Below are 27,195 nucleotides of genomic sequence, written 5' to 3'. Positions count from 1 at the left end.
AGATATTATGTCAGGTAGTGGTGCAGGCATCGGAACTAGTGTACTTGTACAGATGTAGCTGGAAGCCAGCGGTTTGACTGTAGTCTCTTTTCTTAGTATATTACCATTATAGATATGAAAGCTTTATGAAGATACACTTTGCAGCAGCCAATAAGAACACACACCTTTTATCCTAGCACTCAGGAGGCAGACACTGGGGGAATCTCAGTGAGCTCAAAGCCAGGTCTAGATATCAAGAGTTCTAGGCCAATCAGGGCTACATAATGAAACCCTGTCTCAAAAAATAAAATAAATTAAATTAAAAATAGGGCTAGAAGAGGTCATAGTGGATACAGGCACTTACCACCAAGATAATGACCGAAGTTTAATCCCCTGGGCTCACATGGAGGAAGGAGAGAGCTGATTCCTGCAGATTGTTCTCTGACCTGAATCTGACTGCTGTGGTGCATGTGCACTCAAGTACACACAAGTGAATCTAAGTACAAACATAGAAGAAGAAACCTCCTAACTCATCTTCCTGTAGTAACTAGTGAATAACTGATACCAGTTTTATCAGGTGGTAAAACACCTTCAGCCCTATCAGAAAACAGGCTCAGGGCTTTTGAGTTTGAGGATAGCCTGGGGTAGAGTGAGATCCTGTCTTAAACAAAACAAAACAACCTCTCCACCCAAGAAAAAACAAAATCCAACAAACACAACCCCTTCCCTCGTAAACTTTAAAGGAGTTCAGAGGAAAACCCCTATAATATTTTATTTAAGTCAAATAAAAAGGCCAGGTAATTTTGAGTTGACTAAAAAATAGCATTCTCTTAATTATTTTAATGGACGATATTCTTAACTGTTCTAAAGACTTTGTTTATTGGATTCTGCTTATTGTCCCAGGCAAACAAGTATTGTTTTGATGGGAAGATAAAGCTGTTTCTCAACTGCTTAGTGAATTCTGCTTTCTTTTAGTTTAGAGCAGAGAGGTTAACAAACTATTAACTAGTCTAAGCATTTATTTTCTTCATTAGCTTTAATTCAATTAAACCAAAACAATGAAATTGAGTTTGTCTCAGATATTTCCTGCCATCCCAGTCAGCATATAGTCCTGTTTCTGGGATTTCTCCTTCCTTCTTTCCTGGCTTCCTTTGGGAAAATGCTTTTGGGAAGAAAGCAGCAAACCAAACCGTAGCAGGTAAACAAAGTAAGCTCTTTTCTGTTTTCCCACCCAGTTAAGTAGGGAAAAGGGAATAAGACCCTCATCAAAGAGAACTGAGGCTTAGGCGTGCCGTTCTAAAATGCTTTGTTATTCCGCCCCCCTCCCCCCAGCTCTGCAGTAATTCCTCAGAGATTGTATAGTCTCCACTTTAAATATATATATATATAAATAAAAAAAATATATATATAAACTTCCTCGTCTTTCTCTCCCCCCCCCCTTTTTTTTTTTAATTTCCTATAATAAAGTTTCCTATTGGATAAGGTCAGCTCCCTGATTTATGCCTGGTTCCTATTGGAAGCTCGTAGGGGCTGACATCACTTAGGAAGGCTAGGGTAGGGCTGCCAGATCAGTTTGTCACCACCCAGGCTCTCTTGCCTTTGGCTGGATGCAACTTCCATTTTAGGTGTTGGATCTGAGGGGAAAAGGGGAGAGAGAGAGAGAGAGAGAGAGAGAGAGAGAGAGAGAGAGAGAGAGAGAGAGAGAGAGAGAGAGAGAGAGAGAGAGAGAGAGAAAGGGGGAGAGAGAGAGCGCGAGCAAGAGGGAGGGAGAGAGAGAGACCGACACGGAGGGAGAGGAGAAAGGCAGGAAAGATCGTGGAACGAGGAAGAGGAAGAGGCGGCGAACCTCGCTGGATTTGTCTTTCTCAGCACATTGGTGAAGCTTTAGGTTTGTTTCTTAAAGGACTGGCTTTAGAAGTCCACATTTGAGGTATGTGCTTTTAAAATTGTTTCCCTTTTATAAAATGTGTGTATAACTAGTTGGGAAAGGGATAATTCAAGTGGAATTTTTTTCTTGATGGTAACTGGAGAGACTTTTAAAAGGGCGAGAAAGCCTGTTAATGCTGACGGTGAATTTTAATGAGTTATTTTTTTCTACTTTTAATACTTTGGAGGTTTCTTGGAATTTTATTTATTTAAGGAAAAGGTATGCTGTACAAGACCTGGAATCAAACTTCTAGGTCTAATACCGGAAGCTGGTTAGAACCAGGGGTAGAAGTTGTGTAAATTACATTTTTGTGTGTACTTTTATATTATTTTTTTTCCCTAGATTTAGCTAACATACACTTTTCTCAGAGCTCAAAAAAGTCGTTTCTTTTTTGGCATGTTGTGTGTGGGTTGGGAAAGGAATTTGTCCTGGTTGGAAGCTAGTTGTACAGATGGCTCTTACCATGTTTCTGAACTTTTAGCCCCCTCACCTTTGAATTTGTAGCAGAGGAAAGTTACAGGAAGCTTTCGAGTTTCAATGGTATTGTTTTTTTCCTTCTGAACGTGAACAGCCAGAAGGGTTTCAGCTCTGCAGTTCTTGGGTGTGACCCTCTTTCACTTTTCCAGGTGTGGTAGTGGGTGGGAGCCGCTGTCGCCTGCTTAGGAGTCTCTTTGCTTTGCCTTGTGAAAACAAATAGATCTATGTTGAGTTGCCACTCCTTCCTTCCTTCCTTCCTTCCTTCCTTCCTTCCTTCCTTCCTTCCTTCCTTCCTTCCTTCCTTCTTTTCTTTTTGTACTAAAAGTCCTTTTAATGACACAGATTTGTGAAAGTGTTGTGTGTTAGCAGATATGATAGTGTTTGGCCCTTCAAGGGATAAGGAAATCCTAATCATGATTTCTGTTGACCGGAGTCGGCAGAACACCTGAAAGCCTTTTTTATTTCTTTTGGTCTTTGAAAGGTCTGTAGGTTGTGAATAGACTGGTGAAGAGAAACCACTTAATGAAAACTTGGAGTTTGCAAAGTGCATTTGAGAAAGCATAAACGGAATTTTATTTTTAAGCCACTGGAAAGATGCTTTTTTAGAGGTGTCTTTTGTTTGTTTGCTTGGTCGATTAACTTACCCTTAAGTTAAAACACTGTTAAAGCTAAAGGTCTGTGACTGGTTCATGTTTTATAACTGACCTTAAGATTTGCTTGGTTTTGATTTTTGTATATACATCTTAGAAATGTACAGATCCTAGATAATTATATAGCCAACTCATCAGTAGCTAGAAAATAGGCACTTTTAAAATGGGAATCAGTATGGAAATTAAAGCTGGAATATTGTTTTAACTGTAGCAAGATGGGTCTTAATGTGTAAGCTTCTCATTACCTTTAAACTGATAGGAATCTTTAGTCTTCTGATTTCATAGTCCCTCCCCTGTTCTTTTTAGACTAGAACATTTCCTTCAATATTTTTCTACAGGGAAGACATGCCTTGCAAGATGGTTTTGCCCTTGTGCGGTTGTGGCTTCAGGAGGAAACAAGTTTTGTTCCTCTTTTCCTTTCCATATAATTTAGGCAAGGATTACAGAAAAAAAATTGATGTGTGGACCTCAGAATTAAAATAAGTAATTTAAAAGAAAGAAAAAAAAGACACTATGTACAGTGTGTTGAGCTATAGTTCTCATTTCCAATTTTTCAGTTTTCCTTTGAAATGCTTTTCCAAGTAGGTTTCTAAGTGTGTCTTTGGAGGGTTGGTCTGTTGCTGCCAGAGTGTCGGTTTCTCACTCAACCTTTAGGGGGAGGGATGAGAGTCTGAAGGAGGAGTACAAAGGCAGTTTGAAAATAGGTTCTGGATGACTGCTGGTGATCTGGGTCCGGCTTGGAAACTGGGCTTTGTGTAGCCGTGTTGTGCAGCATTAGGGTCCAGGATTATTTACAAACTAAGGCATTGTTTGCCCTCCCGTTTAGTACAAAGCCTTTTGAGGTGATAAGATGGAAGATTTTTTTCACCTTCTCTCGTCCTTTCAGGAATCATAGGAGAGGGTACAGATAAGTAAATCTTTTATTTTGCTATTATTTTTATTTTCTGTGTTTCTTATTTTGGTTTTGGGGTGAAAATGATGACAAATGAGTATGAATTGTACAGATTTTCTTTCCTTGTTTGCTTTATATTCAATTCAGTTAGTTTCTTTGTTATGTGAGTAAGGTCTGTGTTTCAGGTGTGTATGGTTGGTTAGAGTTCTAGTGCCTTTCTTAGAATTCCAGTATGGACATCCAGGGGGGTCAACATGGTCTCAGCTAGTCTAAAATTGGGACTCTTGGAGATCTTAGAAAGGGGAAAGCTTCCTGTAATCACGTGCCAGCCTTAGGTTTATCAAATAATTGTTCCTTAGGGATAGATGAGACAGAATGCAGGCAGATAAATTTGGCTTAGATCACTATCAATTGCAATATCAAAATATTTAGCTATGTATAATTTATTGCTTTCTATTGTGGTAGGTGACAGCCCTCTGCTAGTACCTTCTAGGTCTTCCCGTCCCCTCCCCTCCCTGCCATTGTTTTATTTTACTGTGTGCTAAGCATTTTACACTGACTACTTAATCTCTAATAACCATTTTTTAAAAATGAATTTGAAACAAAGAAGCTGGGGGTGGCTGAACATCTCATTATTTAAATGGTGGAGGTCAAGATTAACTCTGGTCTGATTGACTACAGAGTCAATGAATTTAACCAGGGGTACATTGCCATTACCCAAAGAGAATGGACATAACAGCTGGGACTAAAATAAATGAAGCAGGCAGGAGTGTTTTAGTAGTTACTTACAGGTACCAAGTTTGGATAGTATATGTAAAAGACAGGTTTCCTTAGAGTAAGCGAGAGCTGAATATGCTGGCACAGATATCTTAGCCCTAAAAGCCAGGATCTTATCATGTACATGCCACTGCTGTCCCATTGGTCCCTTTTTTCCCATTTGCAGTGCTGGGGATTGAACTTGGGGCCTCACACAGATTAGGCAAGTACTCTGCCACTGAGCTCATCACCAGTCCTGCATGCTTATTTGTTTATTTTGAGACAGGGTTTCTCCATGTAGTTCTGGTTGTCCTGGAACTCTGTAGACTAGACTGGCCTTGAACTCACAGAGATCTATCTGCCTCTGCCTCCCAAGTGCTGGGACTAGTGGCATGCACTACCATATCTGTTGCTCTTTATTTTTAACTTCTTGGATTTGCCTCAATCTTCATTTGCTTATTAGTGAAATTTTATCTTCCGGAAAATTTTCAGCTCTTTGGGTTGAATAAGAAGCTTGCAGGAGGTAGTTGTAATAAATGTCTTTATCATACTGTATTAAAAATTATCTTTCACTCGAGCTGCTGTGTGTGTAGGTACTATCTTATCTCTCCCTTCATTACCTATTGTAGTGTCTGCTACAAACTGAGGTGCTCAGTAAGCCTTGTTTAATTAAGGTACTCGATGGGCATTAGTGGGGACTGAGAAGACTTAAATGGAGACAGGAATCAGAACAACATGAATTAATTGCATTCCCATGTAATTTTGACACTTTCACTGTAACCTGTAGTCTAAGTTTATTATTCCTTTCCATTTTTCTGTTTACATGTATCTCATTGTGTGAGGTAGGGAGGACAGGCACCTGTTCCTGCTGAGGCCAGGTGTGTGGAAGTCAGGACAATTAGGGCATGGGAGAGAATCTGTTCTTTTTGCATGGTTAGAACTCAAGTCTGCTTGGTGTCAAGTTCCTTTATCCTTGACATTTCACTAACCCAAACTAATCATTTATTTGAGGTGAAATCTCATGTAACTGAGGATCACCTTCAATTTGTGATCTCTTCTGACCCTTCTTCTGAATGCTGGTGCTATAGACATGTGTCACCACAACTAGCTTCTTTTAAACAAAGTTTCTGGGGATAATGGAAGATCTTTAAAGTTTAGCTTTTCTTTGCTGTCAGTCTAAAGACCAGTATAAGAAGTAAGGTGCATTTATTTCATAGCTTAGGCAGCTGTTGCCTGCAGTCAGTGAAGGTAGCCTATCCACTCTCTGGGGAAAAACATGGAGAGCAGCTTGGGTCAGTGGTTTATACACCACCAACAAAAACACAAAGATCTTGGGATGATAGTTTTTGATTATGAGTATTCAAAGAAAATGTAGTTGATGGCATTTTTTTTCCCTTGAGTTTGAGACAGGGTCTCCTGTAACATGGCTGATCTTCAACTCTTAATCTTTCTCTCTGCCTCCCTACTATGCTACTGTGAATTATAGGACTAGACTGCTACACTTGATATCATGTGTTCCTTTTTTTGCTGGAGATTGTGTAGGGTGTGTGTGTGTGTGTGTGTGTAGGATTAGCACAGGATAGAACACACATGGTGGCTCACAACCATCTGTGTAATTCCAGTTCCAGAATATATGAGATCTTCTGGCCTCTGTGGGCACCAGGTATGCATGGTACACATATATACATGTAGGCAAAACACCCATACACATAAAATAAAAATCAACAAATCCACATTACATGAAGATGAAATGGGAATTGATTGACCTAAAAGATGTAGCTGCCTCCAAGGTTTCCAATACAGCACTGATAGAACAGGAACACTGTCCTGCTTAGAATTAAAAGGGGAAGCTAAAATATGACTGATTTGTCTGATTTGTATTTAGTTGTGTAATTATTTTTAATTATATTTTTGAGACAGAGTCTCAAGTAGCCCAGGCAGACTTTGACCTTGCCTAGGTCTTCCTAAAATCTGGACAAGCCGATTGAGTTATCTAGTCTTTTTTATTTATTTATTTATTTTAATAGGATCTTTCTGTTTTAGAGCCTGGGCTGTCATGGATTCTAGGTTTTTTTGTTTTGTTTTCTTTTGCTTTTTTGTTTGTTTGTTTTTTTTTTTTTTTGGTTTTTCAAGACAGGGTTTTTCTGTGTAGCCCTGGCTGTCCTGGAACTCATTCTATAGACCAGGCTGGCCTAGAACTCAGAAATCTGCCTGCCTCTGCCTCCCAAGTGCTGGGATTAAAGGCATGCACCACCACTGCCCCGCTGTCCTGGATTCTGTAGATCAGGCTAGCCCCCAAATTTAGAGAGATCCTCTTACCTCTATCTCCTTAGTGTTAGGATTAAGGATAAGTACTACTATGTTCTGCTTCCTCTAGTCATAAAGAGTTTTTTTCAAGTGCTGATCATTGCTAGGTAATCTGGTTAATGTTTTCACGTATCCTGTCCGATGGTTGGGGAAAGTTGTGTTTACAGTTTTTACTTCAAACATACAGAATTTTGCAAGAAAATTTTCAAGAATTACATTTACTCTTATTTACTCCCATTCACCCAGCACCTGTCACTTCTGTTTTGCTTCAGATATTTTAACTGCTGCATAGTATTTTTTAATTTACTCAACCAAAAAAGTAATTTCCTACTGAGCACTTTCCCCCAGTGTTATAAGGCAAAGTAGGATAGCACAATCGATGCTTAAAAACCATTGAAAGGAAAATCTTTTTTTTTTTTTCTGGGATTAAAGGTGTGCGCCACCACCACCTGGTGGAAAACTTTGTAAAAGAAAGTCCTGTTTAAAAAGAAGCTGAAGCCAATCTTGCTTGGATTTACCCTGGGATTTACCCTGGGACAAATTGCTTAGTCACTGTTTATCCTGGTCTTTTCTCTAAGATGGTAATAATTTTAATAATTTCTGTGGAGATGTATCTCAGGGTGCTTGCCTAGCATGCTCTAAGTTCTAGGTTTGAGCTCTTCTAATGCAGAAACAAACAAACAAAATGTATTAACTCTTAACTTTGTATATAGGGTTGTCATTACAATTGGTTTGCTATTTAAAATTCATAAAAAGGTATATAGCTCATAGTAATACTTTGAGTTTGTTTGCCATAGAACACTGAATAAACATTTGTCTGGTTGGACAAGATGTCTTTTTTTTTTTAAAGATTTATTTATTTATTGTTATATGTAAGTATCCCTCTTCAGACACACCAGAAGAGGGCATCTGATTTCATTACGGATGGTTGTGAGCCACCATGTGGTTGCTGGGATTTGAACTCAGGACCTTCGGAAGAGCAGTTAGTGTTCTTACCCACTGAGCCATCTCCAGCCCCAGACAAGATGCCTTTTATAAAAAGTTTTTTTTTTTTTTTTTTTTGAGACAAAGTTTCACTATGTAGCAAACTTGCTTATACTCAAAATCTCCTGCCTCAGTCTCCCAGTGATAGTGTTACAGACCTGTTCAAGCCTCTCATATTCTGTTAACTTTAAGAAACATTTTATTTTGGTAGTGAGCAGCAACTTTTGGGGAGTTGTGGAGGTGGGGGCTCAAAAACAGTGTTCACTCTTCCGGAAAGGGAGAGTTTAGTGATAATTTTTTCAAAGACTTTAGAAGAACTGCAAGTTATTCCCGTCCTTTTGTGACCAGCGGAAACAGAACTCTGTGTAAATGTAATTTGATAAGAGTGGATTGAGAAGGGTTTTGATTGGGCTTGTTATTGTCAACTTGAACCAGATTTTTGTTTTCTGGCTTTCACTATGTATTCAAGGGTGACTTGGAACTTCAACTAGGCTGCCCTCAAACTTTTGAAGAGCCTCCCACCTCTGCCTCTCCCCCCTCCAGTTGCTTGGATTACAGGTATGTACCACCAGCAGCCCCTCTTTTTTGGTCACAATTCATTTTGAGCCAGATTCTTCACATCAAGCTTACCTAGCCAGGAGTTTATAAGCTAATGCTGTTATATAAGTGTGCGTACACTTAGGAAACAAAGGCAGGCTTTTGCTATGATTTGTATTGAAATGGGCTCCCTCTTTTTTTATTCAGGAAACACTTTACCTGTAGCCCATATTTATGGACATTTGTAAAATGTAACTTGTAAAAATTTTGATTTCATGAATGCTTCCTGTGAAAAGTGCGCTAAGAGAAGTCTGTTTTCATATGAAGAAAAGAAAAGCCAAGTTGGGCTTGGAGGATGTGTGCATATCTTAGATGTAGCCCTGTCTGGAAGGAAACTTGTAGCTTTCCTCCAGTCTAGAATTTTCCTTCTCTCCATCTTACCTCTCACCTTTCTAGATAGGGCCTTGCTATGTAGTTTTTTGTTGTTGTTTTGTTTTTGTTTTTTGTTTTTGTGATGTAACCTATGTTACTAGGGTTCTGAATAGTATTTCTTTGGTACTCTTTAGCCTTGTGTGATAGCTCCCTTACCCAAATTCTTACATTTTTAGTCTAGATTCTTTACTGTTTCAGGTGATTCTTCCCCATTGGCTTGCTTTCCATTTTCTGTATTCTTTCTTTTAAGTTGATGGTCTTCTCAAGATTAATCAGTTGTATTGATGATAAAGAGAAGTGTAGGATATAGCTTCTGGTTTCTTAGAGTTAGAATGACATGAAGGCACATCTAATAATTCAACTAGTGCCCCTCCCCGCCACCCTATGAGTTTCTCTGTGTAACCCTGGCTGTCTCAGGTTGGCTTTGAACTCATTGAATTCATTAGCCTTTGCCTCCCACTTATTGGGATTAAAGACATGTACCATCACACCCAGCCCTCAGTTTTTATCTTTAATTTTTTTCCAGATCTCATCTCTTTCCTAATTAGTTATTCGTAGCTCAGCCAATAGTAGAGCAAAAGAAATTTACTTTCCCCAGAATAAATGACATTTGTATTTGTGACCCATGTTGTTCTGTATTGAAATGGAGAAGTACATTTCTTACAGTTGAATGAGAAGATGTTTGTTTGAAGAAGCTTATATTTTAGGAGACCAGAATTTATTCTGATGTTTGAGGTCATAGACATTGTTATAGAAAGTAGGTCAACTTTTCAGTACCTTTATCAAAGCACCTGCAGTTCCCATTTCATTGCAAGTGAAGTAAATCTCATTGAATAGGTAGCTGGTGTGTATATTCAGTCTACTTTTAAAATAGAGGAGTCTATTTTAAAAGGGAAATTGATGCCAATCTGATTTCTCTCCTGCTTCTTTGTTGGAATGGGGGAATTCTGTAACCTTTCTGCTGTTCTTTCCTCTGCTGGCTTTGTAAACTAGGACACAGTTAGGCACTCGAGTACTTATCCTGCTGAAGGTCAGCCAAAGGAGGAGGAAGAGGTATATGGCTGTAGGTGTATAGAAGTCCCCAATCATAGATGGACCTAAGGGTCACAGTTAGAAAAACAAGTAGAGAACCTGGTATGACACATGCCTGTAATCCCAGTATTTTGAGGAAACTGAGGCAGGAAGATTGGGAGTTTGAAGCCAGCCTATGCTTCAAGGTGGACCTTGCCAAAAATATCAATAAATAGGACTGGTTAGATGGCTCAGTGGGTAAGACGCTTGCTGTCAAACTTGATGACTTCTGTTGGTGTGCCTTATGGCGTAGGTTCCCACACATATACATGCATATACAGAATTACTGTAAAATAATAAAAAGGAGCTAGTTATGGTGCATGCTTAAGAAATGGAGAATGGAGGGCCGGGAATTACCTTATTGTTGGTAAGTGGTGAGTTAGAGGTAAGCATGGGAAACATGAGACATTGTCTCAAAAACAGCAGATATGCAACCAACTAAACAAAGAAGTCTTAAAAACAAAATGAAAGTTGGCTTCTTTTTCTTTCTTTCTTTTTTTTTGTTTTTGGTTTTTGGTTTTTGGTTTTTGGTTTTTTCGAGACAGGGTTTCTCTGTGTAGCTCTGGCTATCCTGGAACTCACTCTGTAGACAAGGCCAGCCTCTAACTCAGAAATCCGCCTGCCTCTGCCTCCCAAGTGCTGGGATTAAAGGCATGTGCCACCACTGCCCGGCTGGTTTATTTTTCTAAAATTTAACTGTATTCATTGAACATGAGAAACATCTTTACTCAAAAGAAGGCAGGTATACATGCAGTTCTAGCACCTGAGGCTAATGCAGGAGGATAGAAGATGGGAACTAGCTGGGCTAGATATCAAGACTCTTTCCCAAAAGCAAAACAGAAAAGACCAAAATAAAACAAAGAAAACAAACAAACAAGCAACAAACAAAAAGATAAGGGTTGAGGATGTAGTTCAGTAGTAGAGCATTTGCCTGGCATAAACAACTTCCTGGATTTGATCACTACATGCACAAAAAATGCTGTATGCCATGTTCTAGTGTATACTAATAATCTAAATTGACTTAATGAGTATATAAGCTCATATGTAATTCTGCTGAAAAAAATATTAGTACATAGGATGTAAGCTTTAAGGGGCCAAGGGGGCAAAATTTGTGTGTGTGTATTTTTTGCTGTTTGTCTGTCTATAAACACACAAATAAGAGTTTCATGAAGCCTCGGCTATCCCATGAACTCCTAATTCTTCTGGCTTCATGTCTCAAATGCTGAGGATTATTATATGAGTGATCAAGGAGGGCTTATTTGTAAGGTGTATTTGGAAGAGAACAAAAGAAATGAGTAGTCATACACAGGAGAGGAGTAGAGAAGGCACAGACCTAGGTTGGCCCCTGCTCAAGAGAGATGGTTGGGGTGGATAGCAACAGAGACCTACCTGTCTGGGCTGCTTTATACTGAAGGATAGAGTAACTGGTACAGGATCCTGCAGATCCTACAGAGTACAAAGAAAAATTGTGTTTAGGTCTATGGAGACAACAGCTGTGACTGGTGTTTTGTATGTTCCTTCCAACTTGAGGCAACAGCTGTCCCAGCCTCTTTCTCTCTTTGTAGAAGCTCTGAGAGTGAATGATTTCCATATTAGCCCATTCTGTATGGGTTGTCTTGGAGAATCATAAGACAAGTGCAGTTAGAATAAGTTTATATTCGGTTGTAAACATCAAAGATTTTCTTCTTATCTATATAGTTGTCTAGGAGAAGGTGAAATTGCAGCCCAGCTCTGGTACAGTTTCTTTTTGTCTATATTTGTTGGTTTTGTTTAAGAGTTTTTAGATCACCACTTACCTGTTGCTGCTACTTGTGCTCATTTCACCAAAAATTCCTGGGCTTTTTTTTGTTTTGTTTTGTTTTGTTTTTGGGACAGGATCTCTCTGCATCTACCTTCCTGGAACTCACTGTGTAGAGCAGTCTAGCCTGGAACTAAAAGAAACCAACTGCCTCTGCTGGGATTTAAGGCATGGGCTACCATAGCTGGATAGGAGTTCCTCCTTCCTCCTCTTAATGTTGGGGTTTGAAGGTTCAGGGAATCTTTTCCTGAGACTGGAGAATTAGTCACTGTTATCATATCCATATCTATCTTTCATATCAGTGGTGATTATCCTTGTTAAGTAACCTTAGGGCTCTATTTCCTTTTCCAGGTACGTAAGTTTAATTTATTAGGGATCATCAAAGCACATAGTGAATACGTTTGCTTGGTTGATTTTGATGGAGCTGAAGAATAACCAACTATTTGGTAATTTGGTGTTCTTTGGCAACCCATATAGCAAAGTCAGATAATACCTGATTACCAGAGGACCTGTGTCACTCACAGGGTCCTTCTCAAGATTTTTGGTTTAGCAAGTTTGTTAGAGATATTTCTCCCCTACCCTGGACTCTGAGTGTATGTGTGTCCTCCAGTTTTTACCATAGTCCAGGTTAGTTAGTCTAGTTTTCCTTTTTGAGCCTCCCCAGGCTGGGTTTAACCTGTAAGAGCGAGTGTACTCAGCTTTCCCTTTCTTTCCGTTAGAGGCTTTAGACCTGGCATTTGACCTGGTTACTCATTGGTTTGCCCTCTAAATACAGTTACCTGGTTGTCATCCTGTGCTTGGTATTAACATCTTTACTGTTGACTAAGGAACACTTCAATTACCTTCTCCTAGCTGTAGCATTATGTGGGAAGAACTCTAGGTAATTACAGATTTCTGCAAGGTTTCCAAGTTACTTTGAGTAACTAGTTGATGCTTATTTTTCCAGCATATTAGATGGTGAAGGTACTTATGATTGTTATGGCTGTATCATATTATGCTGTTCTTTTCTTGTTTTTTCTTTCTTATTTTATTGTTTTTTTTTTTTTTAGCCTAAATCTTTACTTACAATTTTCATAGAAATGCTTTTCTCCATAGCTCTTTAAGGACATTTTGCTACCCATTTGGTCTCAAACTAGAAGTTAAAGTGACTTGCTTGGAAAAATATCAGCAATAGCTCTTGCTGTTTCAATTTCTGGGTATTCCTCATTTATTATCAACAAGGCTAGAAACATCTAGAGTTCATGAATGCTAGAATGAAGAAGATTTAGGACTTGGCTTCTTTTACAGTAGAATATGGAACACGTGTTTAGGAATTTGGCATAGACTTTCATTCCTTGCAGGAAATTAAAACATTTACAATGTTGTTACTTCTGCAGTGTAAATAGGTAGGCATGTACTCCAGCAAGCAGCTAACAAGTCCATAGGCAGTGAGCCTGGTAGCAAGATACTCTTCCTTATAGGTACTGAGTCTCAAAAAAAAAAAAAAAATTAAAGCTGAACTTGTTGACATAGATCTGTAATCCCAGCAATCAGGAGGATCACTGTGAGTTTGAGACCAGCAACAAGCAAACTGGGCTATGTACTGAGAGTTAGTCTAAGCAAAACAAACCAAGCAAAGGATTTAACGTTATGCTGCTACAGGCATCCTATACTTAAGTCCACGTTTTCAGAGTTTCTAATCCAGACTGCGTAATGATCTGAACTGTTTAGTGGGCAGTAAAACAGGCCCAAATGTATTTTCTGACTACTGCCCCTTTTGTCAAAGGAATGTTGTGGTTAGATTGTCAGGAACAGATCACATGATTTTCTACAGACTGTGAGAATCACTACATAGCATTTTTAAAAATATGAATTCCCAAATGATTGTGATCCCTCAGGGTTGAGCTCTCATGTGGGTGGGTATTTAATTGAACTGAGCAGACTGGCTTGTGGTGGGAGACATGAGGTGGGGGCTGGTTAATTTGAAATTATCTACTTGAGTGTTACTCAGTATTGTTTTTGGGTTCCATGTTAATCCAGATTTGAAGGTTACTTCAATATATAGCATGGTGTGGAGAACTCAAGTTGTCTGCTAAGAGGAACTTTTAGACCACGTCTTCATTTCCCTCTTGCAATTTTGAAATTGTGGAACAAATTCAAGAGAGGATGTTAGCATTGAAACCCCAGCTGTACAATTTGTTTAAAACTCACAGGAAGGGCTAATTTACTTCCTGTCTGAAAGGGAAATGCTGGCTTCCTTAACTTCCTTCTTGGCTAACTCTGGTTAACTTGGGATATGGGTGGGGGAGGGGAGGAGTTGGTTCCCCCACCCTCCCCCCTTTCAGTGCTGCAGAACACCTCATGCGTGCTAGGCAAGTGTTCCTCCTGAACACTCTGGATGGTCTACCTTCAGTCTGTGCCACCGGCCTCCACCTGGTTACCCAAGCTATAAGAAACAGTTTCCATCATGTTTCTGTTTAGTTTGTGTTCTCCTTTGCCTCTGGTGTACATTGCTGTGGTTTGGGGCCGGGGAGTCCTGTCCTAAGGTTGTTTTGCAGTTCAGGAATGCTTCCTGTCCCTCAGACATGATTTTGCATTGAGCCTTATTTGTGTACACTCCCCTGCATTCTCTGAGATTTGAAAATAGACTTGGAGGGCAGAAACTGAAATCCATTTGACACTGAAAGGTATATTGTAGAGAGACTTAAATTGGACAGAGGGAGTGGATGACAAAAGTTTCTTATTTTTAAATTGAGCCAAGAGAGCATTCCAAGTGGAGCCAGTTGGCACTCTTCCTGCTATTTTAGTCCGGCTTCTCCTTCCCACTGGCGGTCAATTGTATTAACTGTTTGATGTGAGTTTGAACTATGCTCTGGGGAGGAGGGGAAGGGAAGGGAGGGAAAGTCGTGGAAACAGCTGGTGTCTTTATCAAACCCTCTCAATTATTCTTCGTAAAGATTATTCTGGAGCAAGGGGTGGCCCAGGAATTGTACTTGGATAGTGGAGTGGCAGTGTCTTCTCAGACACTCCATACTCTGGATGTTGGCTACTTGGGATTGGGATGTACCCTAACTTTGTGAGACACATTCTTTTCTCCCCTCCGTTTGCCTTCCAAGTGCTCCGATGGCTTGGGTTTTTTGTTTGTTTGTTTGTTTGTTTTTTTGGTTTTTTTTTTTTTTTTTTTTTGAGACAAAGTCTCAAGTAGTCCAGACTAACTTTGAACTTTTGAATTCATCCTACCTCCATCTCCCAAGGGCAGGGGTTATGTATGAGAGCCACCACTCCTGACCTCCTCTCTCTCATTCTTTGGCTTTGGAACATGATTCGGGATGAGAGATGGCAAAAGAGATTCATCCTCATACAGCCCTGGGCCCTTCAGGGATGTTCTCTTTAACTTCCCTTTGGTTGAGTTTTCTAAATAATGTTGGAAAGAGCCAAAAATACAGTTAGACTCGGGATCTCTGGTGGAGTTAAGTTAAACTGTAATTGGTTGACAGTACTAGTCTTCTTCCCTGTCTCATACTCCAAGGTGATGAATGACATTTTTCTGAGTCAACACTCCTTTTCTGTCTCACCTGTTTAGTTTGACGCAGCAGCAGCATGCATAAGGGTGTATTTAGTATTACATATTATGTGTGCATGCATGTCTCTGTGTGTGTGTGTGTGGTCTTTTATAACCATTTTCATTTTATTTCAGAAACCTTCCTTAGATTTTTACTTAAAAAAAAAAAGACCCAACACTTTGCATGTCCATCTCATTGTATACCAGCAATTCTCACTGTTTGAGTTCTGAGCAAGGGAACATTAAGAATACTGATATTTATAACTAAATTTTCAAAGTTTGAACATTCTTGAGAAAAAGAATTAGTTAAATTTGGGACTAGGTAAAAGACTGGAAACTTTCATTTGTGTGCTTCAGTGACATGATTTGTAAGGGCTAGGCCCTAGGTTTCTATCAACTTAGAAGAGCTGCTGTATATATTCTTGCCCTACTTCTCCATCTGATTTGCCAGGTCCTCTTAAGAACTAAATGCTTTTAAATTGTGCTGCAGAGATCAAGATAGAGCCAGATATTCAGGATTTAGCTAATAATGTTTCAAGTGAGTTGGGGTGTGTATGGCTAAGAGGATGAAGGAGAGAAATGATGAGAAAGATGGGGGATTTACTAGTTCTTGGCTCAGAATATTCTGGTTAGAACTCTTCTGAGCACTACTTATGCACCCCCGAATAGAATCTTGGGCAAAGGGTGCTACTTCTTTGGATCTCAGGAATCTCTGGTTAATGGAATTTGACCTGTGTCTAAAGTTTTGCTTCTAGGGAAGCTAACTCCCAATGGGCTGTGCAAGGTATTAGAAAAACTTAGTTTGGTTCATTCTCAGAGGCAGGCAGTGCTTTTTTCTAACAAGGCTTCAGGAAAAGCTAAGGTTGCTGTCTGTCTCTTTGCTGCCTGAGCTACAGTGCAATTCCTATTGGCCCTCCTCCTGTTCTCTTGGGAAGTCAGGAACTTTGCCCTCAGAACTTGATAAACTACTTTTCTGTAGGGTGGAGTCTGCTGCCTTTGTTTGTTCTAGGTGGGGCCAGCTTTAGGAATCAGTTCCACATGTAGGCAAGTTTGAAGAGTTTAAAAGCAGTGGAAATGGGTGGCATGTTCTATGGTTGGTGATCATCTTGGTGGCACTTTCTTGTGGGGTGGGGTGCCACTTGTAGCTGTGCTGACAGGAATAAATCCCTATTTCAGAGTCTCAAGGTGAAAAAATTTGCCAAGTGCAATATTAATAATACCTCCCCATTAACCTCAATCCCCAGACTCTTACTTAGCTCTTACTTAGGTCTGTGCACATAGTATCTTTCTGCAGATTCTTAAAGGCCTGAGCTTTGTCCTGTGTAGTGCTTGCTGGCTTGAGGCTTAGAGGAGGGTTGTTTTCCTGAACACGATAAGGAACTGAGCAGGGCAAAGTAGGAGCTCTAGCTGGTGATTGGTAGACAGGATGCCCTGGAATGTGGTTGGCCTGCAGCCCAGAATCCAGCACTTTGTATTTGTTTGTTTCTGGGAGACTGTGGTCTAGTGCTACTGTGACAGGAAGTGAGAAAGCTGGGAGTGGGGGAACAGAGAGGGGTGATGTCTTTGTGGTTCTCCTGTGAAATCCCTTTGTCTCTGGAGAGCAGCTCTGCTACAGAGCCCTACTGAGAAGAGAGCAGCCTTTGTGTGTTTAATGGGTCTCAGAGCATCTAGCTACTCTGAAGGATTAGAGGGTGTGAGATCCGACTGTGGCCTTTTACATCTCAGCACTTGAGTTATATAAATGGCCTTGATCTCTTAGCATTGAAGAACTTACTGAATTTTGTATATGCTATGCTTATTTATGGATCTAGGATTTAATTAAGAATGGAATTCTAGAAGGGCATGGATGTTAGATAATGTTGATGTACTATGGATGTTGCAGAAGTTGTTTGGGGTCTGAAAGGGACAAAGAAACTGGTAATCCTGGAGCCCTTCTGTGTGGCTCCTTGCTACCCACAGGAGTACCCACGCTGCTACCTATTTGATTTCGCCTGTTTGATTTCACCTTACTGCAGGTGGTCTCCCTAACTGGAGAGAGGTGGTAGTGTCCTGGGATTGAAGTAGTGTACCCATGACAGTTTGTCTTCCTCCTGCTGCCCATTTTTTTTTCTTGTTTTGTTTTTCCTGCTCTTCATTCCAGCTGTGAAATAGGCATCTTTTATCACTGTTGATTGGGTGGCTCAGTCCTCTACTTCTTGCTAAGCTGGCTAGCCCCAGAGCATACACACAGACCTGCCTTTGATTGCCCAGGAGGACAGCTGCCCTAGAGGCAGATTGCTAACATACCTCTAGAACAATCCCCTCCCTCTGTTCTGATGCTGGCCAGCACAGTCTTCTCTGCTTCCAGTTCCTTTTCTTTCCCATTCCAACTGTGATCTTTGCTTTTGACTTAGTGAGATGTCATATTAAAACACGAGAGGAATATTTTGATGAGATTTATTTGAGGTGGGGTGAGGGTGACTGTGTTTTTTGCTAAATTTTAAGATGAGACTTGTCAATGGAAAAGTAGGTGATTGGTACAAAGTAGTCTCTGTTTTGTGTCCACTACTTTTTTTGATTTGATTACTTGTTCCTTATAAAAAGAAATTAAGTCAGATGCTGGGAGGTAGTGGCTCATGCCTTTAATGCCAGTACTTGGGGACCGCGGGTAGGCATCTCTGTGAGTTCAAGGACAGCCAAGGCTACAAGGAGAGACTCCCTCCTATCTCTAGAAACAAAAACCAAACCAAAACAACCAAAAAGAAGCTTATAGAACCCCAGAACTGAGGAATGCTTTGCCTTATAAAGTGAAGATAAGACCCAGAGGTTTCTCTGGGTGGGTCCACTCCTCCTTGCCCATGTCTACCCTACTTCCTTAAACGACGTGTGTGTGTGTGTGTGTGTGTGTGTGTGTGTGTGTGTGTGTGTGTGTGTGTGTAGCTAGGAGCTCACTATGTAGCCCAGACTAGCCTTGAAATTGTCTTGCTTCAGCCTACCTTATATTTGGATTATAGGTATGTAATATCATATCCTGCTCAAAAAATAACAAAAACCCCTGTTTTAACTTTTGTGTACTTAGAATGATTCATAACTGCTGGAAGCATAGGAAGTTCCTACACTTCTCCTGTATGGGGAGTATTATAGCCTGGAGTAGGACTACTTACCTGCTGTGCCGATTCTGTTAATGTTCAATTATCATAACAAAGGACTGTAAGTGAACATACAGTGAGGCAAAGAACCACTTGAGCCCACCTGGGGTTTCAGAGAATGTGGGCATCACACAGGTACCAGCTAGACCATCTTACTGACAGATTGGTATTACATCAGAAGGTACTAAGAAGATTCTACTGATAATTTCTATGGGGGAGATTGCAGCACACTGTGCTCTGGGGCTGGGTTTTATCTTTCATTCAGATGGGAAAAGCATTTCATCCTGTTACCTGTTAATAGAGTTGTGTGCTTTCTGTCACTGCTTTCTTCATAGATGCACTGTTGTCCATAAAGACAAATGTTTCCTAAACCTTGAAGAAGGGGTATCGTCCTTATCAAGGTTTTGAAAAATTAGGGACTTTGTGCATATGGCTCAGTTACGTGATTCTACCTTTTGCAAGTTACTTTCAAATGATGAGCAAACAATGAGGAATGCCATAGATGAAAGTAAAAGGATTGGTGAGAAGCTGTGTCTTTAAAACAAAGAATGTGAGTTCATGTCAGTTGGATGACTTCTAAGCTTTTCTAGGTTTTCTTGTTTGTTTGTTTTTCTTTTCTTTTCTTTTTTTGCCTTGGGGGGAATATAAGGTGTCACAGTTAATTTTAGAATTTCCCTTTTAATAAGAGTTACACAGTATCTTGACATTCTGTTAGATTTTTCTCACTTTACTGCCCTCCCTTTTTTCTCCTTCCTTTTTCAGGAAGGAGAAAGGCATTTGGCCTCTCCCCTTCCTGGAGTCTGACACCTCCCCCACTCCTCCCTTTTATCTTAGTTTCCTTATCTGCTTCTCCCTAAGCCTTGCTTTTTCCTTATAAGGCTAGGCAAGGTCCCTTTGCTCAGGTTGCCCAGGGATCTAGATGACTAGCGTCTTGGTGTCTGTTGAGAAAATTCAGTATCTGTCCCAGTGGAGGGCCTTGGAGAGAGGCACCTGGCTAATGGGGAAAGAGAAGGAGGTGGCCCGGCCTGAGAGATCAGAAGGACTTGTTAGACCAGTCCTGTGTATGTGTCATACAGCTCCAAAGAGAAGCAGGTTTTGTTTCTTTCCATGCCCTTTCAGTCCTGGGTTCCTTGATAGAGTCACACCTTTTGTTTCAAAGCCAGCACAACTTTAGCCAGTGCTAATATGCTAGGGTTTGGGGAGTTCCAAGGATATGTAGGAGGGAAAAAAAGAGCAAAAATAATGTTCTATGTCATTTCTGAACTCAAGCTTGGATGAAGTGATTTTCCTACTCCCTTTTGTGATGATATTTTTCAGTATGTGGTTTCCTCACACTCCTAGACTCAGTGATCTTCCTGCCTGTGGACCAGTTTTTGTTGTGACACAGACTATTTAGTCAGCTTTGTACCCCTAAACAGTCACCACATACTTTTTTGAAATTATAAATTTAGAGTAGGAGATACAAATTCAACTTGTATGGTGGCCATCATCTGTAGTTTTAGCATTCTGAAAGCTGAGTTAGGAGGGCGGTTCCAAGAGTGTGAAGACAGTTTGGACTCTAGGGTACAGGCCAGCTTAGACTGCAAAGTACAGAGCCTCTCTCAGACAAGCAAAATGAAAAAGAAGACAAACATTAAATTCTGCAATGAATGTAACCACACATGTATTCTCATCAGTAGGTAGTTGAGACGAGGAGCAATGCTGAGTTCTAGGCTAGCTTGATCTATATCACTAAGCCAAGCTCACCGCTCAGCTGGGCTACATGCTACCTGGAGCTTTGTTGTCTTGGCCATCTTATGACCTAAGTATTTGTGCCCATCAGATGCCTGTCAGATGCCCCTCACCCAGAAACCCTTGTGGCCCTGGTTACTGAAAGCCTGGTCATCTCTCAGGGCCAAGGAGCTTTTTAATGCAGCCCAGGTCCATTGTTCCAGAACATAGCTCCTAGAAAGCTCAGAAGAGATGCGGTGCCAGCCAGGGGAAGGTGGAATCAAATTCCTGGTGTTTTGTTTGTTTTGGGGGAGGGGAGAACAGGATCACACAGTATAACCTAGGCTGTCATGGAGCTCATGTAGCCTGGGCTGGCCTCACTCATCAGTTCCCAAGAATCTCCCTGCCTTAGCCTTCTCAGTGCTTAGATTGCAGGTGTAAACTACCATAGGGGTACAAGAAAAACTTTTTATGTGTTATTTTTTCTTTTCTTTTTTTCTTTTTTTTTTTTTTCTGTCTTTTCAAAACAGGGCCTGGTTTCTCTCTTCAGCCCTGATTGTCCTGGAACTCGCTTTTCTACCAGACTGACCTCAAACTCATGTCTGCCTACCTCTGCCTCCTGAGTGCTGGCATTAAAGGCTCATGTGGCACCCCTTCTCTCTTTATGTATGTGTATCTATACGCATGTGTTAGGTGTCCTAGGAAGCCAGGAGAAGTTATCAGAGCCTTTGGAACTAGAGTTATAGGCAGTTTGGAGCTACTTGACTTAGGGTGTCAGGAACTGAGCTTGGGTCCTGTGGAAGAACAGTAAGCCTTCTTAACTGTTGTGCCATCTCTCCAGACCCACATGGTTAAGTTTTTTTAAAAAGCTTTTATTGTTTAAGTTCTGTTCCTTTGCCATTGGAGTCAGTTATATTACTTTTCGCAGAGGAAGATAATGGGACCAGAGGTACCATTAACTGCCTAAGTGAGCCTTAAGGTGGACACAGCAGGACACTATTGGTCAGCCTTTTCAGTAAACTGGAGCCTCAGGGAAATGAAAAAAACTGCAAAGACTGGGCTATTTAAGAGTGTAAGTTTTGTTACTCCATAGTTGAGATAAAATTGTGAAGTAAGCAGAGTCCCTCTTAGATTAATATTTTTATTGATTGTTAATAATATAATTACTATTATTGTTGTTAAACTATGCTGTCTAGGCTGATCCAGAACTCGCTTAAGCACTAGGCACATACTACATGCTCTTCTGTCTTTGGATCTTTTCTTTGGTTTGTGTGTCATACAGGACTAAACCTAGGGCCTATGACTATACTTAGTGTCCCCAGCTCTTGAGATTGCTTTTAAGAGGTGGTCTTCTTGGCATTTAACTCCTCTTTGAGATTCTTATGCCTCACTCAGACATGTCTTTCAGGGGTTAGTATGATTATGAATCTAAACAGAGGAGTAAGGATTACTATAATTAGTTTCAGTTTTAGAAGGTAGAATTTTCATGAGGGATGAGTTGGGAGCCAGAACTTTTTTTATTCATTTGTTAATTAATTTGTTTATTTATTTAATTGATATGAGTGCTCTGTCTTCACACACACCAGAAGAGGGCATCAGATCCCATAACAGATGGTTGTGAGCCACCATGTGGTTGCTAGGAATTGAACTCAGGACTTCTAAAGAACAGTCAGTGTTCTTAACTACTGGGCCATCTTTCCAGCCCTGGTAGCTGGAACTGTGGACTCTGGTACAAACACTCTTTGTAATATGGAGTCTTAGAAAAAATTTTCTCAGAATATATTTGAGATTTAGAAACAGAATGGTAATTTTCTCAATGTGTGTACTTGAACAGGAACATTGAACTGTGAGTTTTGGACACATTTTTTTTTCTGACTGAAAGTTATATTACACAGTGCTCAGGTGTTAAAGGTTGCTTGTTGTATGTTACCGATTGGTATTCAGTAAGATGCTTGGTGTTTTTAAAAAATTATTTTATATCCTCAGAAGACATGGAAATGGAATTTGCTTTGAGGCATTAGTTTTTATTTATAATGTATTAATAGGAAGAAAGGAAGACTTTGGGACTGGTTAGAGAAGATTGTAATCTCTTCCCCAGAGACTGAAGGTCAAAGCTTAGATAGCTCTTTGACTGAGGGGAAATTGGGGTTTCTTCTAGGAAAGGTGTACTCAAGTACTCACCCAAGTCTGGCCAAATATGGGTGTGTCTATGTGAGCTTCCTGGAAGTGTGTGTGTGTAGGTCTGTGTGTGTGTTATTTGTAGTCATTAAATGAAGCTCTGGATGGATGGTAATAGAAATTAAAACTTAAATAGGGTTACAATTCCTCCCAGGTTTTCTAGATATTTTTGACAGTGATTAGATTTTAGATCTTTTGAAGTCAGGGGTTTTATTTAATCTTTGCCATTTAGAAAAGTAAAGAATTCCAATGAAAGAGCATGTGGTTTCTCCTCCAGACATACTAGTTTCTTATGTTCAAATGTAGTAGCTACTACAGTTACATTGTCAATGGCTTCCCATATGTCTTGGCTTTCTCTAAGTACTTCATATGGATTGTTTTTGTTTAGCTCTCATAACTACCCTTAAGTCTTTTTTATTTTTCTATTTTATAGAGAAGAAAACTGAAGCACCTTGCCCAGGGTTGGGTAAATGTTGGATCTGGGACTTGAATAGAGTTAAGTTCTAAAAGCCCATGTTCTAGTATGAAGATGAAGGTGATGATGATTGGTGCTAGGTCTTACTCTGTAGCCTAGGTAGTTAGCTTCTATTTATATAAATTTTCCCACCTCAGCCTCCTAAGTGCTGTTGTGTGTAAGTCTTGTTATTCCCAGCCCAAATTAGATTTCTTTAATAAACGTTTTTATTCCACTTATTTATTTGTGTGTGTGTATGTTGGGAACATAAGAACTGCTACTCCTGTGAGGAGGTCAGAGGATGACTTGCAGGAGCAGATTTCTTCTTCTACCATGTGGTCTCAGGGTTCCAACTCAAGTCATCAGTGGCATAATGTCTTACCCCATGAACCATCTCACCAGCCCCCAAATAGATTTCTGTAGTCAGTTTACAGTAAAACAAATTATTTCAGGGTTGTGCTGTTACTGGTGACTGGTTTTATTGCCCTGCTATTTGATTGGCACTATTTGATTCTTTGGTCCTTCTACACATTTGATTTAACTTAATATACTTTGAAGTTCTCAAATAAATAAGCTGTAGACCTGGAAGGTCTTTCTAGTATAGGTAGGATCCATCTGGTAAAGACTTATGGCTTGTTAAAGGTAAACAGAGCTATTCTCAGAAAATATAATCTTAGGAGAATAATAAGGTTAAATACCTCTTAATGATCCTTTTTTTGATGAGAGTGTCTATTTGACAATAGTAAGTGGTGAACTTGGAAAGATATTAGACAAGACTTAGAGGACTTTTTGATGCTGGCCACAGTCAGTCAGTGATTTGCAGATTGGTTTGCAGCATAATCTTTTTATGATATGTGGCAGGAAAAGGAGACTTCATCAAGTTATGAGACTTTCTGCTGTGGCTTTTCATATGCTTTCCTTTCGCCTATGTTTTTGCATGCTGTAGACATAGATGTTTCCTCCTCCCTCTTTTCCTATAAAGGTTAGGAAGAAAGTTCTCAAAGGTTATAGGCCATAGGACCTTGGACCTTTTTTATTTGTTTGTTTGTTTGTTTGCTTATTATTTATTTAAACTTGAGGAAAGGTCTTGCTAGGTAGCTCCAGGCTGGGCTTGAACCTGTGATTCTCTTGCATCAGCCTCATAAGCACAGGGATTACAGACATTTGCCAGTATGCCCTGCTTGGACATGTATTTGGACATCATGGCATAGAAGAGAGTATGGGCTTAAGAGATATTCGAGACCTAGGTTTAAATTCTAAATTTGCTATGAACTGTAGGAACTTGTTTAATTTTTTTCACCTATGAGTCTGTTTTAACATTTGCAGTAAAACTTCCTTATGGTTTCTGTGATTGCTAGGGCAATAAATGTAAGCCATTTCAGTGTTGGTAATTTTTCCGTGTTCTCTTTTTCTGAGGTAACAAAGTTGTAAGACCCTGAGAAAGAAGTAAGAATTAATGTAACTTATTTGTATTGGTACAATGACTGTCAGGTACTAGAGAACCACGGCTGTCCCAGAAACTCAGGTTTAGTTGGGACCTCCTAGTATATAGAGCTAGAATAGAGAAACCAGCTCATCAACTCTGTAGAATTCAATTGTGTTCTAGATCCGATTAATTTCATCTACTACTTCACAAAATAGTTTGGGGCTGAGGCATTACCATGAAGTAATGTAATTGGCAGATTGAATCTAACTCTTGAAACAACTTAATACCTCACCTTGTAGAACACACTCTATCTCATTCAGTCTTTACAGCAGCTCAGACTCAGACTGGCCTGTTGCTATTGACATCACACAGATGAGAATAACCAGAACATAAGCCAGACCCGGTACCAGGCTTGTGAATTATATATATCCTGCCTCAAACAGCCGCTGTGTCTCCCTTTTAAACAGAAAAGCTGTCCATGCATAAAGACCTAGGACCTCTTTTTCTATTTAACTATATTGTCCTCTTAGAGTCAACTTTAAAGCTAGGATGATGGAGAAGTTAGACTTTCTCCAGACTGTGCTTTGTGATATAGGTCCTGCAGAGTTTCCCCTAACTTTCCTTTTAACTCCCTGTATCAAATTAAAGTTGTGGGGGCAAAAAGTGACCATTTATGGCATAATGACAAACACTGTCATCTGTGGCAGGGAGTGTTGTTTCTTTGTGCCCCATAGTAGTGGTCGCCTGGGCTTTTATTAGCAAGAAGATTACAGGGTGGAGGCTGCCACAGTGGTAACTGCAGTACAGGCCCTGTTTAAAATCAGTAACTGGAGGAGTCTCTCTTGAGCTGGGTTCTCTTGATGTGGAAGGTTCATAGATCATTGTACACAGCAGATGAAGGCAAGTGTTTAAAATGAAGAAATAGGAATAAAAAGGAAACAATTGAAACAAGCCAGGAGTGGTGATAAATTCTTATACTCCAGTACTTGGGAAGTATAGACAAGAGGATCAGGAATTCAAGGTCAGCTTCAGCTTTATAGTTTGAGTTTGTGAGTTTGAGGCCAGCCTGAGAGATTGTCACAGACAAACAAACAAACAAAACCCCACAACATATTAAAGAAAGACTCTTGAGTGGCCGTTTGGAATGTGGGGTAGGAGTGTGAAAAAGTGGCACTGGGATATTGGGCGTTGGGCTGTATGAGAACAGTGGTTGATAAATGATTGTGGGAGCCTAGGGCTGCGTAGGACCCACTTAGGGACAGTTCAGCGTGTTCTCGGATTTAGTGACTGAACTGATTCAGTTTACTGGGCACCTATTTATCAGTTTCTTCTGGATACTCTTGCTGAATGCTGGATACATTTAAGGCAAACAGGCCCTAGCTTTTGTGTTTGGTGGGGCTCTGGGAAGCGTGGGAAAGGGAGCCTAAGCAGAAGGCCCAGCCTAGGCTAGTCCCCACATGTCTTCCCCCCATGACTATTGCATTGGTTTCTCAATGTCTTTGTGGGCATGCTGGGACTGGGCTTTGAGGTTTCTGCCTTAAGGGTGGGAAGGAGGGGGAAGGGCATTCCAACAACAAATTTCACCCCAAATCAGTTTCCTATAACAGAATATGTGCGGATTTATCTACATTGTAACCCGGTCTTGTTCTGCATGGATTTACAAGTAGAGGAACTGCAGGTGACAGTGCAATCTGAGCTTTAATTAATCCCACATCCAGAGCCAAGATATCTGAACACAGCAAAGTCTAAAGGGTATTTGTTTCATTAAGCAACTCCAAGTTGTATCTTAAATAACCCCCCTTCATTTCTAATACCTCCCCTTACTCTCTTACATGTATGCAGTAGGTGTAGTTTATTTTCTTCCCATTCTCATTTTTCCTCCAAATATTTCTGCAGCTCTCTCCTTCCTGCTTGCTGCTTGCTGAGGTGGCTGGGATGCTTCCATGGTTTATCTGAATCTAGACTGGGCTATTCTCTGTGCTAAACCAATCAATTACGGGCCTTCTCTTAACAGGTGTGTATGGAATATATATTTATTAGGAATTAAAAATTGTTTTAGGTACCTTCTTTTCCTTAGGTGTTTGGGGAGAAGTTAAGGGAATAATAGAAAAAAATTTCCTCTTAGTTTGCCATTTAGCAGTATACATTTTATCTATCTATCTATCTATCTATCTATCTTGGGGTTTTTTTGTTGGTTTTTGTTTTGTTTTTGTTTTTGTTTTGTTTTTGTTTTGGCTTGTTTTTTTGAGACAGGGTTTCTCTGTGTAGTCCTGGCTGTCCTGGAACTCACTCTGTAGACCAGGCTGGCCTCAAACTCAGAAATCCTCCTGCCTCTGCCTCCCAAGTGCTGGGATTACAGGTGTGCGCCATCACGCCTGGCACTATCTTGTTTTTGAGGTAGGATTTCTCTATTTAATTTCAGCTGCTCTGGAACTTGATCTGTAGCAAGATCTTGTTAAGTTGCCCAGGCTGACCACAAATTTATGTAGGCCAGCCACAGAAGTTGTGATCTTGCACTTTCTGAGAAGGTGGGATTACAGGGCAGTACCACAGCTTGAGGCAAAGCCTGTTTATACAGTGTCTGTGGTTCTGTCACTGTTGTTTCCATTAGCATGTTTTGCCCTTTGTTATATAGTTTTGTGAGATAGACTTCTTCATGCATGTATGAAACATGGAGGCTTAGGTTCTTTTGTCCTTCTACTTGGGAAGTTCTTTTATTTATTTATTTATTTATTTATTTATTTATTTACTTACTTACTAACTTACTTACTTACTTACTTTTGGTTTTTTCAAGACAGGGTTTCTCTGTGTAGCCCTGGCTATCCTGGAACTCACTCTGTAGACCAGGCTGGCCTCAAACTCAGAAATCCGCCTGCCTCTGCCTCCCAAGTGCTGGGATTAAAGGCGTGCGCCACCACCGCCTGGCATTTATTGACTTTCAAGACAGG

The 27,195-nt window shown here is 40.2% G+C and overlaps 1 protein-coding gene across 8 annotated transcripts in view; it reads left to right on the top strand.

Annotated features, from left to right (window-relative positions):
• Nucleotides 1–1,565: 1,565 nt before the first annotated feature.
• Nucleotides 1,566–27,195, top strand: part of Ctnnd1 (catenin delta 1) — a 49,534-nt gene continuing 23,904 nt past the window's right edge. For 3 of the 8 annotated variants that reach the window (XM_052182818.1, XM_052182817.1, XM_052182814.1), the window contains exon 1: nt 1,568–1,909. The gene's annotated coding sequence lies outside the window, so the exon portion shown is untranslated. Of the gene's footprint in view, nt 1,910–3,750; nt 3,935–26,143; nt 26,262–27,195 lie in introns of those variants that run through there. The other 5 variants (XM_052182820.1, XM_052182819.1, XM_052182815.1 and 2 more) reach the window with 4 other exon arrangements.

The sequence above is a fragment of the Apodemus sylvaticus genome, chromosome 5 (genome assembly GCF_947179515.1).
Source record: "Apodemus sylvaticus chromosome 5, mApoSyl1.1, whole genome shotgun sequence".
NCBI classification, from domain to species: Eukaryota; Metazoa; Chordata; class Mammalia; order Rodentia; family Muridae; genus Apodemus; species Apodemus sylvaticus.
The sequence above is the reverse complement of the archived record's forward strand: the minus strand, read 5'-3'. Positions and strand labels throughout refer to the sequence as shown.